Source organism: Cervus canadensis, chromosome 9, assembly GCF_019320065.1.
Source record: "Cervus canadensis isolate Bull #8, Minnesota chromosome 9, ASM1932006v1, whole genome shotgun sequence".
Lineage (NCBI taxonomy): Eukaryota > Metazoa > Chordata > Mammalia > Artiodactyla > Cervidae > Cervus > Cervus canadensis.
In genome coordinates, this window is record NC_057394.1 from 28492784 (window position 1) to 28507023 (window position 14240).

The window sequence follows — 14240 nt, forward strand, 5'->3', positions numbered from 1 at the left end:
TGCCTAATGGTCCTCCCTTGGCTCCAGGAGCACCAGAGATGTACTATTGCCTAGCAATGGAGGGCATGGCATGATCCAGACACCCTGCCTCCTTCCTTCCTTCATTTCATGAAAGACATACCATCTCTTCTTCCTCTCCAATGTCCAGATGACATCTGAAAGAGGACCAGTAGAGAGGGTGAAAACTCAAAGACAGAGCATTTTGCTTATAGAGTGACAAAGTGGGGAAGTGTAGAGAATAGTCTCCTGCTCAGCTATGCAGATAATAGGAGAATAAGGATAAATTTAGGAAAATGAGACTGCATCCAGAGTAACCATGATGAACTTGCAATCTTGCTACAGAAGTTGTTTAGTTGTTTTCATTGAGGGTGCATGTATGTATATGTGTGTGTGTAAGCAGTACTTTTTCTTTTTTACTTCATTATATGGCTTAACTTTTCTTCCCCATTGCCTTTAAAGACTTCCTAGTAGGTATTTCAATGATATGGATAAAGGTGGTATTTCCAATATTCTGCTATTGAAGTTTTAGATCCTTTTCATTTTATTTTCTGTTAGAAATAATATTTTAGAGGATATCTTTGTAATTTACCTATGGGTGAGATTTTCTCAGACTAAAAATAATTTATCATTAAAAGAATAAAAATTTTCTTAAACTTCTGATATACATTTGCAAAGAGTTGTTTCAGTTTACATTCTACTTATATTGTTGCAAGCTACAATAAGTTTCATGTAAGAAATGCCATTATAAATATGCAGATTCTACAACATAGCACTGTTTCATAAAAAAAAAATTGTGAACAATTTTCCATAATGAGTTCTCTTGAGCAATTAAAACAGTATTATATTTCAAACATTAAGAAATAGAGACATGAAAAGAGAGTAGGAAAGCACCAAAATGGTCATATTTATTTTCACAGTCTTTTCTAAGGCTAGAACACAAATAAACAACTAAATCTGTCTGCCACTGTGTATTTCAAGCATCGCTCTTCATTCTTTTGCAGATAGATCCTCTTGTGAAGAAATCTCAGTATTAAATTCTAAATCATCTTATGTTCTAAAATGATTCTAAATTCTAAGAAAAACATCTAACGTATAAATGAATATAAATTTTCTTTAGTAGTTTGAAAGAACAACTCTACTTGGATTTACATCCTCCAAAATCTAGTCCCACCACTTTTTTCTCATCTCATTCTCAAAACTTAATACTTAACTCACATATTACTTCAACCCACAATGCTCTTAGGCACTCAGTCATCCCCATTCTCTTATTCTCAGACTGATCCCCCAGCACAGTCTAGAATTAAGGCTCATGTTTTGCATAAGATATTCAGTTAATATTCTTTACATCTAATTTCTCATAGAACAGTTCTTACTAATCAAATAAGATATTTAAATTATTACTTTTAAATTTTAGGAAAAATATAAAATTATCCAATGCTCGGGTTATACTTGTTTCGTCTCTCTATCCATCAGCCTACCTATCTATCCATCCATTCATTCATACATCTGTCCATCAATACATATAAGTTTTGTTTTTCGGAATGATTATAGAACAGTACTAATTTACTTTTAAGTGGAGAAAACTGTTTTATTTGTGATATGTAACACCCATTGCTATTTAAGGAATGGATATTAGTATTATATGCTGAAGACTTAACGTTATGAGAGTGATTGAACTTATTTTCTAATTGGCTTACATATTATCTGTGATTAAAATATCTTATAAAAGCTCAATACATTTTAAAAGTTGTTATTAAGGCCTTGGTATTATTTCACTCAGGGTACTTGATTTTGTTACAGAAGTCAATAACTACTGGTTTGACAAAATACAAAGAGAATTGTTTTGCCTAGGGCATTGTTTTTTCTAACAGAAATAATATACCAAAAAATATAAATGCTTTATTTCTGAATCAGTGATGAACAGCAGATTGTGAGATAGCAAAAAACAAATTTGATTTTACTGAACCTGAAACTGAACTGACATGGCATATTTGAAATAGTCATTACTTTCCCATTATTAAAATAACTCTGGAATAAGTTATAATTGTTTGCATAATCTGGTTGAAGAAAAATTAACCATAAAGAATATGAGGAAAAAACACTACAAATCAAAACAAGGGTAACTCTAAAATATTTCTGTGAATGGGAAAAACCTAATACTGCTCTGGTTAAAGCCATTTTCTCTTAATAGGATGGATTCTCTCTTTTGGACTTTTGTTGCCATTTTCCTTTCTGCTGTAGGAAAGACTTTCTGGTGCCAAGGAACTGAACTCCTCACAAACATATTCTGAGACTCAAATGAGATAAAGGGAGATTATGACAAAGATTAAAGATGATCTCAGAGTACTCACATAGTTCTGAACCCTCAAGTGGCTCACAAGTTGAGAGAATAGTGGATAAAATGGATCCTAAAAAGGTATATGTTCAGGGTATGTGTACTCGGTACGTAGAAGTTAATGAAATTTTATGATATCAAATACTCAAACCTTCATGGCATCTTCCATATAATATTCTGCCAAAGAATGTCTCTTTTTATATTCCATAACTATTTTGCCAAATCAGGAAGAAGAAGGAGGGAGATGGGAAAAAATATTCTGCCATATGTGATAATTCAAGTCATCGTCAATAAACATTTCTCAAACATAGCTATGAGCAAGGCATTGTTCCAGTAGTTATCAGTATTCAAATGATGTGTGAGACATGATTCCTGTCTGTAAAGAATCGACAGGGTTATAAATGATATTGATATATAATTTTCAGTCAGCAGAATGTCTAAAGGAGAAGGGAATTAATAGCTATGGGAATAGGAAGTGTTTGTATATAAAATGTATATAAAATGGCATCTGAGATAATCTTTAAAGAAAGGGAAGGGAGCTGAAGGAGAGGGAGAAGGAGATGGATGGATTGGTATAAAAATTAAATTTTTCTTTCAAAAGTTAAGGGGATACAAAGTGAGCGATGGAGTGTGGAAATAAAATTGTGGGTTGGACACAAGTAATTCAATGTGACTGAATGGGATGTTTGAGCAACCAAACGTATTTGTAATGACACATAACTCTAAAATGTGGTATACAGTGAGAGACTGTATATTTTAACTAATTGAATCTTACTGTTTATCTTCTGCTTGTGGAATTCTTATATTTGAGAGTTCTGATCTATCACATGACTAATATCCTACCCTGTAAGTTTGGTATTGAATTCTCTTGGCACTTCAAAGCAAAGTGTGCTTTTCAGTTTTCACAAGTTGTAGAGTCAGGCTATTTGAAATCTAAGCTTAGACTATAACTTATTGACGCCTGAATATGAATTTCAGTCATGAATAGATGCATATATATTCAAACATATCTGGCAACTAAGACTATTTTTTATCTTTTAAATTGAATTACAAAACACTGAAATTTTAAATGAAAAAAAAAACCCACTGAAATTCAGAATTCATTGAGATTTCTAATTCACGGATGACAGAGAAGGAGGGAGTGAGAGAAGAGTAGAGGGGAAAAAAACGGGACGAGAGAAATCAGAAATCTTGATTGTTCAGTATTGTTAAAGGCCAGCAGACGTGGAATATGGTAACAGGATTTTAACTTTACATAGCAAATGTTGACTCCTTAGAGTTGAATTGTGAGCACAAAGTTATTGGAATCAAATTGATGTATTATGTAATAAATGTTCTTACCAAATGCCACTGTAAGCTCATCTCCCAACATTAAACATTTGGAAGGCTTAATTATATTTCACTGAGTTCTGAGGGGGAAAAAAAAGCACTTTTATTCAGAGAGGCCTGAAATCCAAGCTCTCTTGAGCCTCACATTTCTTATTTGTTTATTGTGCTAAGGGTGTTTACAGCATGTCCCCTGGTTCAACAATGGAGCGCCTACCAGCACATAATAAGTACTCAGCAAATTGTTAAGGTTATTAGAATATAAACTTTTATAGTGGGTCATGGTTATTTGATTTTTAACTGATTTGTCTAACAAGGAAGGGAAGGAATCTAGCACTCCTTAGGCACCATTCAGAATTAACTGTGATTCATACACCAGAATCAACCCGTACCCAGAAGACTCACTGACCCATCTTGGGTAACTTTCATTTCTTGGTCCTACAGAACATATTCAGGTGAATAAGGAGAGTTTGCCTTACCCTGACTTACTCTGAAACTTAATAATTTATCTCCCTGTGCAGGCCCCAGACTTCCTAAGCATTGATCATACTTTCTTACTTGGAATCCATCAAACAAGGTAGGAACTTTTTACACATCCAAGTCTTAACTTTCTCCGGTCCTTCAGGCTAATCCACCCTCCACCCCCCAAACACCCAACTCTTGCCCTATCTATTCTTCACCTCACAGAATCCTGCCAGCTCTGAAACAAATGCCAGGTTTTTTCAAATAACTGTTTCCTGTACATCCAAATCTGAAATACTCACTTTTTAAATGACCTTAAGCCCTATAATGATAATAATGTTTTTTAAAATGCCAGGTAAAGGAGAAATAAAGAGAGTTTTCTTTGGTATTAATAGCTAGAGCAAAGGCAGCTTTAGAGTTGATAGGTGCATGTGCTGAGAATAGTGGCTTGTGTCCAAGCAATTCTGTGCCACAGGGGAGAGTTGTCAATGTCTGAAGTCATTCTGCTTGTCATTCTTGAAGAGAGGGAGGATGTTACTGGTAACTAGGGGTGGCAACCAGAGATGCTATTAATACCCTACAGCTTACAGTATGGCCCCCTGATAATAGAGACTCATCTTCCCCCATAGCTCAGTTGGTAAAGAAACTACTGGCAATTCGGGAGACGGGGGTTCAATTCCTGGGTCAGGAAGGAAATGGCAACCCACTTCAGTATTCTTGCCTGGAGAATCCTATGGTCAGAGGAGCCTGCCAGGCTACAGTCCATGGGGTCACAAGAGTCGGACATGACTGAGCGAATAAACCACCACCACCCCTGTCAAAAGGCCAGCAGTCTGAGGCTGAGAAGACCTGGTCCGGAGCAGGATGACACCATCTCCTTTGCCTCCCTCAGTGCTAAAGGACTGAGTACCAGAGTGTGCTGCGAGGAGCAGCAGTGGCTCTAGGTCATCACAGTTGATCCTGGGAAAGCAGAAAGGTATGCAAGCGCCAGTGTTTCATAGGAAGGGTGTAGCCACTGCAGCAGAAAAAAGGCTCTGCTAGTGAATACTTCCTGTTCTCCTTTTCTCAGGTTGTTGAAGTGTAGAAAAGCGTCCAGGAACTTAGACATATTATGGGAGAAGGGTAGTCAAGACCATAGCAATTTCTTGGTTGTGATTCTAAAACTTATTTTTTTTTTTTAAGTGTGATTTTTAGTGACATAATAAAAATGAGAAGGAAATGGCAACCCACTCTTGTATTCTTGCTTGGAGAATCCCCATGGACAGAGGAGCCTGGCAGGTTACAATTCATAGAGTCATAAAGAGTCAGACATGACTAAAGCGACTGAGCACAAAAAAACAAACACATTGGTTGTAACAATAGCTACTTCTGAGTAGCTTCCCTTTGTCAGGAATTTTGCATAAGCTATTTAATCTTCACAAGATCTCTATGAGATAGACTCTATTATCTGCATTTCACAATATTCTGTTTATCTAATATTTACATTCTTTTTATTCCTGATTAATCTGGTATTTAGTTGTTCCTAAGAAAAATATTTATACTTAAATCCTGTGCTTTGCACAGTGATTTGCTAATAATAATAATAAAATGATGATGAGGATGATAATTAACTTATCCTGTGCTTTTCTATGCTTGAAATATATCGAATTCTTTGCAATATTACTTCTTCTTCTAACTCTATTAATTCAACTTATTTTTTATAACACCATGGGGGAGATATTTAAAAACTAGAATAACATTTTTTAAAAATATAGAATACATCATATGAAATATGTCCCGAGTCCTCCAGTTTCCAATAGGATAAATGATAAGCAGTCAGAGTCAAAAGCTTCTGATTGGAATCACTCTGTGACACAGACGATGCTCTATAACTGTTAACCACTATTGATTAAATGAATCAGTCTTCTGGTTGAAGAACATTCAAGAAAAGGTACATGCAGCATGCAGTAAGACAGTCATACCTGAGGATGTCTGGCTGGCTGCCCAGAAAGTTCTCTCTAAGCTTTAACTTATTTCTTTAACCTCAGTTCAGAGCTCATAGCAGGCTAATTTGTAAACATCAAGGGGTTCCATTTCTCTGAGGTGGTCACATATTAACCAAGCTTGATGTAACTGAAGAGAATAACAATACAACTAGCTGACACTGAGAGAGAAATAGAAAAGGTAATCCAATGCCTAATCTCTTCCTGTAGGCACTGAGTAGAGAATGCCAAGCATTGTTATTTAGAGGCTTCTTGGTAAGCATAAAGTTAAATTAGGAGTGTTAATAATAGGAATTCAATATTTAATGTTATATATTAAATTACCCTCAGAGATAGATCATCACAATAGGTTATAATCGAATCTCATGGCAGGGTATCTATTTTGTGTGCAAGGTAATTCCATTCTGATATTAAAGTAAATTTTTATCACTGAAACCTCTCTAATTCTGTGTATTTTTAAGTTGTTACTATAACTGCTATTGTGGGAAATGGTTTGGTGGAAGAAGGCCTAACTGCAGCTGTTACTAGTGTTAGGTGCTTATGTCTGATTTTTTAATTTTTGAACCCTCCAGTTATTCTAGTTGTTTAATTTTATAAACAGTAATGTAATTAAATTTCATGATTATTTACAATTTAAGCCATAGATCTAGGCACAGCATTTCTACAGAATAAGACATGCAGATTACAGGATTTACTTATGGTGTCATTACCCAATATAAATGCTTAACAGGTGGTTTTTAATTAATTAATTTTCACAAAGCTTTACCACTTGTAGATAGTACTCTCATTTCAACTTTCAAAGTTATAGTTGTATATATTTGTAGAAAATTTCATTCACTATTCACTATTTAAGCAAAGAAATTATACTTTGCTTAAAAGTCTGATGACCAATAGGATGATGTTGAAGAAGACTAAATTTCAGGTGTTACTTTGTGGGTTCACAATCTTCATATTAACTGGTGCCTTATGACACTATTGGAGAAGGAATGGCAACCCTTGTATTTTTGACTCAAGAATCCCATGGACAGAGGGGCCTGGTGGGCTACAGTCCATGAAGTCAAAAAGAGTCAACCACGGCTGAGCAACTGAGCACATATAGCACTATGATTTACTTCAGTAACTGGCCCCATTTCCCAGATGAGGGACCTTTGCTATTCTGTTTGATGATGTTCTTAAGATCAGCAAACTAAAGAGAGAAGCAGAACTTGGAGTCAGATGCTCTGATTCTAAAGCCTACCAACTTTCCAGTTTTTTTTTTTTCATTCTTATAAATAATAGCAAACATTGCTGTGCAGTATATCATATTTTCCCCTAAAATATTTAATCAAACTCTTTGTACAATTATTTGTATATATAATAAGAACTAACTCTAGTTTCTATTTTTACAGTTTGCAAATCTAAATTAATTATTTCAAAATTATTTATTTCTATAATAATTTCTAAATAGAAATAATCTAGAAAATAATTATTTCTAAATTAATTATTTGCAAATCTAAATTAAATATTTAGAAGATATTGAAATCTTTCACCATGTTGAAGAAATTGAAAGCACGTTATAGACCTCAGGGGGAAAAAATGTTGAAATACCTTATTTTGTAAAAAATATACATGCATACACTGCGATAGACTGAATGTTTGTGTCACTCCAAAATTCTTGTATTGAAGCCTCAACCTATTTGGAGATGGGACTTTGGGAGATGATTAGGTCATGAAGGTAGAATGCTCATGAATGGGATTAAAGCCCTTTTAAGAGAGACCCCAAAGAACTCCCTCTTGGCCTTCCACCCTGTAAGAACACTGAGAGAAAGACTGCAGGCTGTGGGCCATGAAGCAGGCCCTCATGAGACACCGAATCTGCCAATCTCCAAAATGACAAAATATAAATTTCTGTAGTTTATAAATCAGCCTATGGTATTCAGTTATAGCAGCCCAGACTGAGACATATATGGACGTGTATTTTTTAAATGCCAGATTTTCTTGCAAAATGTTCTGTTGGGGAAATGGGTCAAAGTGGTGACTTTTGCTTTATGTAAAAATGTTTTCCAGATTATTTTATATTCATTAAATATTACTCTCTGACTTGCTATATGCTAAATACTGAATAGGGGAGTGTTCTGATTCCAGGTACATGGCCAGCTGAGCAGGTGAAGACCACTTCTTTTGTCAATAATATATAAGATACCTATTTATAATATAACAAAACAAACTTTTTATAGATAGCACATTCATAAATGGAAAAGGAAATCCACAAATCCTAGAAATAACCTTGGAATTAAAAGCATAGGCATAGCTGTGCATTTTGAGACATTTTAAAATGTTGCCAAAATAATCTAGAGGTCTGGGAACTAATTCCAGGTTTTAAAGGCTTGGCAAATAAGTTTGGAAGCCTACTTGGAATGAAAGATATGACCTCAGACCCAGATGAGTTTGAGAAGAGGAAAGCTGAAAACCTTGAAAATCTTTCCATGCGAAACAAGGTGTGGGTGGCCTAGAAAAGTCCTACTCCATGACCTGGAGCTCTCATTATGGGGAAAGGGGCCTGAGTATTAAGCAGATAAGTTTAAACTCAAAATCCAGTCAACCTGCATTTTTATTTATTTTTTTTTTACACATTCCACATGGAATAGTAAACAAAAGTAAAAAGTTTACTGTCTTAAAATCAGATTCTCAAGAAGCAAACTCTGAAATCAAGCTATATGGGGAGAAAGTATACTGGGGCGTGGCTTCAGGAGCATGAGTGTGTGGGTGAGGAGAGACAAGGACAAATTTGGGACTGTGATGCCGTCACAAATAAAGGCCACCATGGATCAGGAGACCCGAGTCCAGGATGACCCTTCAGAGTTGCCCTAAATAGTGGGCTGGGCCTTTGTGTCTCTGTGTTGATGGGAGGAGAGCAAAGCCCTGAGTCAGGTAGATTTTTACAGCCAAGAGAAATCTGTGTGGAGAAATAAGACTATGAGCTATCAGCAGGTAATTCCCTTGACTGCTGGAAGATACATGTCTCCATTCTGAAAGTAATGTGCAGCATTTTCTAGCACCCCGTGGCTTTCCCCACCATCCATCCTTATGCTGCTCTGATCTACCTTTATATAAAAGGTTAATCCCATCTGGAAAATTAGAGAATTTGATTGCTGTCTTCCTGGAGAAACTGTCAAGGGAAGGTTAGTGGAACAAACTATAGCCCCTACAGTCTCTTCTACTAAAGCTTGTGTTTGGGCCATAGCTGATATGTGTCACCTCCCCTATTACCCTTCTAGACTCCTCTCACTTCAGTGAAGCTCCTCTGCATGTCTTGGTAGCTAATGTGTTAGGGTGACCCAAACGCTCATCACTAAATCTCTTTATACTAAGTAATTCTCAACCTGCAGCTCCCGTACTTGTCAGTTAGCATCAAAAGTCACAGGGAAAATACCAAAAGATGTGGAAATAGTCTTCCCTGCTCCATTTCCCAATATTATATCTTCCTAATTATCATGATCAGCTACTGATATCAAAATGTGACTTCTGTCCTTACATGATAGTCTCATGGCTCAAGGAGACAAAGAAACCAGCAGAAAGCAGGGCTTAGCAGTTTACTGGTTCTTATACTATTTCCTTGTAGAAGAGTTTTCCTTTTTTTGAACCAAGACCTCTAGATGTTCATATCATAGATTCTGGGGATAGAAATCATGAATTCCCAAATGGAGCACTAGAAATTATGGTAACAAAGTTACTCCAAGTTAACCTTAGGTACTCAGACTTACATATTTTTACCTCTTGAGAATATAACACTACATAAAAGAGTTACTGATTTAGATTATACACCACATCCTGGAGAACGGTACTCTATTCTCCCTGCCATCATCTCCAAGCAGATATTTCAGCTTTTGTCTTCCAGCCATTTTATTTTTGTCTTAGATTCTGAGGAATATGGTAAATTTTAGGGCCAGTGGTTCCTATCATAAGGCACCAACATATTGACATAGATTTACACTGAGGGAGAGGCAGTGCTGCAACAGTGGGGACAACGCAGGGGTCTGGGCCATCTGTTCCTGCAGCCCAATCTTGTCCTGCTGTCCTAGTTGTACCTACAACTGGGTATGTTAGCTTTTGTGATTATTACTGCTGCGTCTGTCCAATCTAGTGACTTGAATTTTCTGAGACCTCAGTTCATGACGTGTGGCTCTAGCCATACAGTCCTGTGACATCTGATGGCCAACAGCACTTCCAATACCAGAACCTCATAGCATTCTGGCAAACTTTTTTTTTTTTTAATAGTGTATAATTCTTTGTTGTAGATGGCAGAAAGTTCTTCCAGCATCACAGGGGTCTCTGTTGCTATTCGTCTGTTGGGGATTTGCTTACACTCTACCAAGGGGTGATACCTTTGTCAACACAGACGCACTGACTACTGTAGTGTCCTTGGTCACGTGGTCTAAGCAGCAGGGCTGCTCACACGGCAAGCTGTGGACGTGTTGCGGAGCCCTTCCCCGCTCAAACTCAGATCGGAAGGTAAACTTTCCAGGCGTTTGGTAAAAGGGACAGATAGTATTCCAAGTGTGCGATGTTCTGTCTCCAGAATCTAAAGATGCCTGCTAGGAATTGTCTCCCTTTCTAGTACTGGGAGGCACAGGAGACTTGAAACACACATTGTCCTTTATTTTAGAGGGGAACTCTGGTTACGCCCCAGACCATCGGATTCTTCTTCAATGCAGCAGGCCCTTGAATTCTCAGTGTTTATCTCACATCTTCTTGAGCACTTGTGCATTACAATTACCCACCCTTTCTTACTCCTCTCTTGTGAACAACCTAATATTATTGAAGTTGTAAACCAATGGGAATCTCTATAGAATGTTTAGGAGGTCCAAGTCCCTATTATGATTGACAGAGGAAGAGGGATTTAACGTAGTTCTGGGAATAAACTGTGAATATAAACTACTCTGACTCTCCCTCTTGATGGAGATAGAAAAGAACACCTTCACCTTGCAATTGCTATTATATGTTCCCAAGACCGTGTTAATTGCTCTAACAAAGATAGTATAGCTACTCTAGTAGCTATACTTGGGGCTACTCTTTGCTTCCGCAGAGTTTGCAGTAATAGAGCATAATCCTTCAGAATCCATCTGATTTTTATAAGTGCTAGATAAATCCTTCAGCAAATGATGAATTAAATGGGTATGTAATGAGGTTCACTACTCTGCATTTTTTAGATATTTAAAGGTGGTGTTAATTTTTGCATTCAGACAAGATTTTTTGGTAAGTTTAACCTCTTTTCTCACATGGGCAGATTCAGATGTTTCTGCTAGACTTCTCCTATATTATAGCTTCTGCTTTATTATAACTTTAATCCCGAGACCAAGGTACACACGTGGGAGTTATGGCAATGACTGTGTCTCTCTATTCCAATTGTACATACTGGTGACATAAACATTAACTGCATTTATGGACTCAGTGGAATCATAGCTAATTATGACAAGGCTAGATTCAATTTATCATCTGTTCTAATACGCATCCGCCCTGAGAGGCCACGGTGACTCTTTGAGTTCACTGGTTATCGCTGCTAACTTGGTCTCTGTTTCCCAGCAGTCCTCTATCTATTCCCATTTCCCTGGTGTATTTTTATTCAAGTGAGCGGACATAGGTCTCCTCGTGGGAGGACTGGATGAATCATAACTATGCACTGGTTGCATCACAGTTTCCTTCCTCTTGCAAACTTGGTCTTTATATCAGTCAGTGTCATTCCAGGTTTGAAAACTGGCTCAAGTCCCAAATCTAAGAAAGGATAATTATTTTTTTATTGCACCAGATGCCCTCCACCTCCAAATCATCCGTAATTTATTATTTTGATTATATAGATTGTGAAATAGCATTGTTGGCTATCTCTATGACATTTTGATTTTAGTAACCATCTTTATATCTCTTCATACATCTGTCTCCACTGGCTAGCACTCTGACATTGCTATTCTTACTGATTATGCTTCACCACCAAGCCTTAATACGTTGACGTTTTAGCACTCTCTCAAACTATTAGGGAGTCAGTATCTATAGCAGTATCATCCCTTTTAAGCCCCATAACACAGAAGACATTGTTTAGCTTCTCAAAATTGCTGATGTACTTACCAACAGGATATTCTTTTTGTTTTCCTTGCATATTTGTATTTCCCTTTATTCCATAGGAGAAAACAAATATTTTTGTTTTATTGGAGTATACTTGTTTTAAAATGTTGTGTCAGTTTCAGGTGTATAGCAAAGTAAATCAACAGGATATTTTGTTTCATCACTTTCATAAACAGTATGTTCCAGCCTCTGCTAGAGAATATACTTAGCTAGTGGCTTTTCTGAATTTCATAGTCATTCCATCATAGTTTCACTTCTCAGAGCCATTTTACCCAGACCTCTACCACTTTCCATGGTAACTCTTGCATTTTTACTTCAGGTTGAGAAAGCCATTGCTTTTTCCAAGCTTCTAAGAGTCAAGTTAGCCACCATTAGCACTATCTCACTATTTTATTGGGGGAAGCAAGGTGTTAGATCATGCATTAAGAGAGCAATTCCGTATCAATAAACACTCTCTTATGTAAATTTGCTTTCCATTTACCATATTCCAGCTCTCAATGTCTTTTTTCTTTGTATCTTCCAGTACACATTGGCTGGGTCCTGCAATGCCTTCAGTTCATAGTGCTTTTTCTTGAGAGGCCCAGCAGTTCTCTGGCTCTGTTACATTGTGATTTGACCTTAGTATGGGGTTGGTGGCCAGCTCTGAAGGTGGCTGTAAATCCAGAGAGGAGTGCCACCTGACTTGCAAGACAGAAAGAAGCTTCTGTATTGTCTTTGAGCAAGAGGGGAGTGTTAATCTTATTAGAGATAAATGAGGTATTTCCACTGCCCAAAGAGTTTAGGAAATCTGAGATTTCAAACTCTTGAGCATATCAACTCTTATGTAGGTTAGAAAGTCTGAGTCATCTAGAAATCCATGTACATGGTCTGAATTTCATATAACTCTATTTTAATGATTTCAAACAAGTAATTTCATCTCTATTCAAAAATAAATTTAATGAATGAAGCTTTTTAAATTTAAAAAAAAATACTTATCAAAGATTATAATGTACACTATTGAGAAGTATAAAACAAAATACAATTATTGGAGGACAGTTGCTCTTCAATACTGTGAGGTATAGTTTGAGATGAAGCAATGAAGAAAGGAAGATGACCTCAATGAGGACAAGTTACCTTTATTCAGGCAAGGAGGGGTGACAGTCAGTCTAATGACCAGGCTGAGTGCATGCAGGATCAGGGAGGCTTCATATTAAGGAGAGGTTTTGCGGAAGCGATAGGGGAAGATTTAGTAAGGTGGATGAACAGGGGTGGGGGGTCCTGGTCCGGGGATGGAGGGTCCTGGGCTGATGCAATCTGCCTGGAGTATTGGGGTGGGACTTAAGGTTCAGTTTTGTCATCCCCAAAGTCAGGTGGTTCAGCAAGGGCCCTTGAGGTGTTATCTTCCTTTTCCAGGCCCGAGGACTTTGAAGTCTTCATCTTCTTTTCTAGGCCCAAGAACTCCTTCAAATACTGTGTTGGCCTCTGCCACACATCAACACAAATCAGCCACAGGTATACATATGTCTGAGAATGAAGTTTATTGATTGCATTTATATCCCATTCATAATCATTTAAAGTTTGCTGCATGCTAAATAAATATACTTATTGCCCATAAGCATGTTTTAAACATACAAGTGGACTTAACTTCATTTATAATGTTTATTTAATCATGCAACACAGTTTTATTTTGCTATTTTTTGTTGTACATACAAACTAGCTAATTTCAGAAGTGGATAAAACAGGTTTAGGAACTATATCTAACTATAGTAGCCTGCAGCCTTCAAGATGGTCCCATGATCCCTACTCTCCAGTATCCATAGCGCTGTGTGGTATTCTCCCTATATATGTAGTATAGCCTAGTTTTCTGTGTATAGTGGACACATAGTATACACTTTGATAATACTATATTGCCTATGAACTTAGGTCATAAAAGGCTATGGTTTCCATCTTAGGATCTCTCCTTCCCCTCCCCTCTCTCTGGAGGAAGCACACTGCCATGTTTTCAGGGACCTTACAAAGAGCCTGACAGGAAGAAGAGCTGAACTCTGGTGAATAGCCGT